We start from the raw sequence: 6000 nt of genomic DNA on the forward strand, positions 1-6000 counted from the left end.
CTCTGGGAAATCAATAAAGAAAATTCAATGTTCCTTTGCAATCAATGTGAGTGCTGACGGGTATGATGGCAGCATTGGCACCAGGCCTAGCGCTATCTGCCCCTGAACTCTTGCCGCCATCTGTTTGGCCCACTCGATATATGTATAAAGAAAATGTTAGTTTGGTGATATGTTCATATACATATGGTCTGTCAAATCAATAAAGAAAATTCTATATTCCTTTACAATTAATGTCAGTGGTGACGGGTATGACGGCAGCACTGGGACCAGGCGTAGAACTATCTACCCCGGAACTCCTCGCCACGATCTGCCTGTCCCGCTCGATATATGTATAAAGTGAATGTTGGTTAGGTTATATGTTCATATACATATGGTCTGGGAAATCAATAACGAAAATTCAATGTTCCTTTACAATCAATGTCAGTGGTGACGGTACGGTGATGAGGGTGACTCTCAGACCAGAGCTAGCACTATGTGCCCATGAACTCCTTGCCGCCACCTGCCTGGCCCGCTCGAAATACGTATAACGAAAATGTTGGTCTGGTGATGTGTTAATATACATACGGTCTGGGAAATTATTAAAGAAAATTCAATGTTCGTTTACAATCAATGTGAGTGGTGACGGGCATGACGGTAGCACTGGGACCAGGTCTAGAACTATCTGCCCCTGAACTCCTTGCCGCCATCCACCTGGCACGCTCGATATGTGTATAAAGAGAATGTTGGTTTCGACATATGTTCATATACATATGGTCTGGGAAATCTATAAAGAAAATTCAATGTTCCTTTACAATCAATGTGAGTGGAGACGGTAATAAGGGAAACACTCGGACCAGACTCCGAACTATCTGCCCCTGAACACCTTGCCGCAAAATTGCCTCGCCAACCCAATATATATATAAATTGAATGTTGGTTAGGTGATATGTTCATATACAAATGCTCAGGGAAATCAAAAAAGAAAATTCATTGTTTCCTTACAATCAATGTGAGTGCTGACGGGTATGATGGCAGCACTGGCACCAGGCCTAGCGCTATCTACCCCTGAACTCCTTGCCGCCATCTGTTTGGCCCACTCGATATATGTATAAAGAAAATGTTAGTTTGGTGATATGTTCATATACATATGGTCTGTGAAATCAATAAAGAAAATTCTATATTCCTTCACAATCAATGTCAGTGGTGACGGGTATGACGGCAGCACTGGGACCAGGCCTATAACTATCTACCCCTGAACTCCTCGCCACGATTTGCCTGTCCCGCTCGATATATGTATAAAGAGAATGTTGGTTTGGTTATATGTTCATATACATATGGTCCTGGAAATCAATGAAGAAAATTCAATGCCGCTTTTCAAACAATGTTAGTACTGACGGGTATGACGGCAGCACTGGGACCAGGCCTAGCACTATCTGCCCCTGAACTCCTTGCCGCCATCTGTCTGGTCCGCTCCATATATGTATAAAGAAAATGTTGGTTTGGTGATATGTTCATATACATATGGCCTGGGAAATCAATAAAGAAAATTCAATGATCCTGTACAATCTATGTGAGTGGTGACGGTAATGAGAAGGACACACGGACCAGGCCCACAACTATCTGCCTCTGAACCCCTTGCTGCCGTCTGCCTGGCCCGCTCGATATATGTATAAAGATAATGTTGGTTTGGTGATATTTTCATATACATATGGTCTGGTGAAATCAATAAATAAAATTCAATGTTAATTTACAATCAATGTGAGTGGTGACGGTAATGAGGGCGGCCCTGTGACCAACTCTAGCACTATCTGTTCCTGAGGTCCTTGCCGCCATCTGCCTGGCCCGCTCGATATATGTATAATGAAATTGTTGCTTTGGTGATATATTCATATACATATTGTCCTTGAATTCAGTAAAGAAAATTCAATGTTCCTTTACAATCAATGTGAGCGGTGAAGGTAATGAGAAGGACTCTCGGACCAGGCCCACAACTATCTGGCTCTGAACCCCTTGCTGCCATCTGCCTGCCCCGGTCTATATATGTATAAAGATAATGTTGCTGTGGTGATATTTTCAAATACATATGGTCTGGGAAATCAATAAAAAAATTCGATGCTCCTTTACAATCAATGTGAGTAGTGATGGTAATGAGGGCGGCACTCTGACCAGGCCTAGCACTAACTGCCCCTGAAGTCCTTGCCGCCATCTGCCTGGCCCGCTCGATATACACTCCTGGAAATGGAAAAAAGAACACAATGACACAGGTGTGTCAGACCCACCATACTTGCCCCGGACACTGCGAGAGGGCTGTACAAGCAATGATCACAGGCACGGCACAGCGGACACACCAGGAACCGAGGTGTTGGCCGTCGAATGGCCCTAGCTGCGCAGCATTTGTGCACCGCTGCAGTCAGTGTCAGCCTGTTTGCCGTGGCATACGGAGCTCCATCGCAGTCCTAACACTGGTAGCATGCCGCGACAACGTGTACGTGAACCGTATGTGCAGTTGACGGACTTAGAGCGAGGGCGTATAGTGATGATGCGGGAGGTCGGGTGGATGTGCCGCCGAATTGCTCAACACGTGGGGCGTGAGGTCTCCACAGTACATCGATGTTGTCGCCAGTGGTCGGCGGAAGGTACACATGCCCGTCGACCTGGGACCGGACCGCACCGACGCACGGATGCACGCTAAGACCGTAGGATCCTACGCAGTGCCATAGGGGACCGCACCGCCACTTCCCAGCAAATTAGTGACACTGTTGCTCCTTGGGTATCGGCGAGGACCATTCGCAACCGTCTCCATGAAGCTGGGCTACGGTCCCGCACACCGTTAGGCCGTTTTCCGCTCACGCCCCAACATCGTGCAACCTGCCTCCAGTGTTGTCGCGACAGGCGTGAATGGAGGGACGAATGGAGCCGTGTCGTCTTCAGCGATGAGTGTCGCTTCTGCCTTGGTGCCAATGATGGTCGTATGCGTGTTTGGCGCAGTGCAGGTGAGCTCCACAATCAGGACTGCATACGACCGAGGCACACAGGTCCAACACCCGGCATCATGGTGTGGGGAGCGATCTCCTACACTGGCCGTACACCTCTGGTGATCGTCGAGGGAACACTGAATAGTGCACGGTACATCCAAACCGTCATCGAACGCATCATTCTACCATTCCTAGACCGGCAAGGGAACTTGCTGTTCCAACAGGACAATGCACGACCGCATGTATCCCGTGCCACGCAACGTGCTCTAGAAGGTGTAAGTCAACTACCCTGGCCAGCAAGATCTCTGGATCTGTCCCCCATTCAGCATGTTTGGGACTGGATGAAGCATCGTCTCACGCGGTCTGCACGTCCAGGTTCTGTCAGCGTGATCATGTGATGTATCTGACCGAAGGAATGTGTCAATAAAGTTTCCCCTTCCTGGGACAATGAATTCACGGTTTTCTTATTTCAATTTCCAGGAGTGTGCGTATAAAGAAAATGTTGGTTTGGTGATATGTTCATATACATATTGTCCTTGAAATCAATAAGGAATTTTGAATGTGCCTCTACAATCTATGTGACTGCTGACGGGTATAACGGCGCCACTGGTACCAGGCATAGCACTGTCTGCCCCTGAACTCCTTGCCACCATCTGCCGCTTGATATATGTATAAAGAGTATGTTGGTATGTTGATACGTTCGTATACATATGGTCTGGGAAATCAATAAAGAAAATTCAATATTCCTTTACAATCAATATCAGTGGTGACGGGTATGACGGCAGCACTGGGACCAGGCCTAGAACTATCTGCCCCTGAACTCCTCACCTCGATCAGCCTATCCTGCTAGATATATGTATAAAGAGAATGATGCTTTGGTGATATGTTCATACACATATGGTATGGGAAATCAATAAAGAAAATTCAATGTTCTTTTACAATCAATGTGAGTGGTAACGGTAATGTGGCGACACTCGGAACAGTCCCAGAACTATCTGTCCCTTAACTCCTTGCCGCCAGCTGCATGGCCCGCTCGATATATGTATAAAGAGGATGTTGGTTTGGTGATGTGTTCATATACATATGGTCTAGGAAATCAATAAAAATAATTCAATATTCCTTTACAATAATTGTGAGTGGTGCCAGTAATGAGGGCAACAGTTGGTCCAGTCGTAGCATTTTCCGTCCCTGAATTCCTCGCCATCCATCTGCCTTACCCTCTCGATATATGTATAAATAAAATGTTGGTTTGGTGATATGTTCATATACATGTGGTCTGGGAAATCTATAAAGAAAATTCAATGTTCATTTACAATCAATGTGAGAGAATGTTCGTTTGGTGATACGTTCATATACATATTATCTAGGAAATCAATAACGAAAATTCAACGTTCCTCTACAATCATCGTGAGTTGTGACGGTAATGAGTGCGACACTTGGATAAGGCCTAGCACTATCTGCCCCTGAACTCCTTGTTGCCATCTGCCTGGCCCGCTCGATATATGTATTAATGCAATGTTGATTAGGTGATATGTTCACATTCATATGGTCTGGGAAATCAATAAAGAAAATTCAGTTTTCCCTTACTATCAATGTGAGTGCTGACGTGTATGACGGCGGCACTGGGAAGAGGCTTCGCACTATCTGCCCCCTAAACTCGTTGCCGCCATCTGCCTGGCCCACTCGATATATGTATAAAGAGAATGTTGGTTAGGTGATATGTTCATATACATATGGTCTCAGAAATCAATAAAGAAAATTCAATGTTCCTTTACAATCAATGAGGGTGGTGACGGTAATGGGGGCGACACTCGGACTAGGCCCAGATCTATCTGTCCCTGAACTCCTTGCTGCCATCTGCCTGGCCAGTTCGATATATGTATAAAGAGTATGTTGGTTTGGTGATATGATCATGTACATATGGTCTTGGAAATTAATAAAGAAAATTCAATGTTCCTTTACAATCAATGAGAGTAGTGACGGTAATGAGGGCGACACTTGGAACAGGCCCAGATCTATCTGTCCCTGAACTCCTTGCTGCCATCTGCATCGCCCGCTCGATATATGCATAAAGAGAATGTAGGTTTGGTGATATTATCATATACATATGGTCCTGGAAATCAATAAAGAAAATTCAATGTTCCTTTAGAATCAATGTGAGAGAATATTGGGTTGGTGATATGTTCATATACATATGGTCTGAGAATCAATAAAGAAAATTTAATGGTCCTTTACAATCAATGTAAGTCCTGACGGGCATGACTGCATAACTGGGACCAGGCCAAGAACTATATGCAAATGAACTCCTTGCTGCTATCTGCCTGGCCTGCTCTATACATGTTTGAAGAGAATGTTGGTGTGGTGATATGTTCATATACATATGGTCTGTAAAATCAATAAAAAAATTCAATTTTCGTTTACAATCAATGTGAGTGGTGACGATCAACAGTCGACACTCGGAACAGGCCCAGAATTATCTGCCCCTGAACTCCATGCTACCATTTGCCTGGCCTGCTTGATATATCTATAAATAGAATTTTTGTTTGGTGATATGTTAATATACATATGGTCTGGGAAAACAATTAAGACAATTCAATGTTGCATTACAATCAATGTGAGTGGTGACGGTAATGTGGGCGACATTCGTACCAGGCCCAGAACCATCTGCCCCTGAACTCCTTGCCGCGATCTGCCTGGCCTGTTCGATATATGTAAAAAGAGAATGTTGGTTTTGTGATATGTTCATATACATATGGCCTATGATACCTATAAAGAAAATTCAATGTTACTTTACAATCAGTGTGATTGGTGACGGTAATGAGGGCGACACTCGGACCAGGCCTAGCACTATCTGCCCCTGAAAACCTTGCCACCATCTTCCTTGCCCGCTCGATGTACGTATATAAAAAATGTTGGTTTGGTGATATGTTCATATCCATCGCTCGATGGTTGTATAAAGAAAATGTTTGTTTGGTGATATGTTCATTTCCATATGGTGTGGGAAATCAATAATGAAAATTCTATGTTCCTTTACAATCAATGTTAGTG

This window comes from Schistocerca gregaria, chromosome 1 (genome assembly GCF_023897955.1).
Source record: "Schistocerca gregaria isolate iqSchGreg1 chromosome 1, iqSchGreg1.2, whole genome shotgun sequence".
NCBI lineage: Eukaryota > Metazoa > Arthropoda > Insecta > Orthoptera > Acrididae > Schistocerca > Schistocerca gregaria.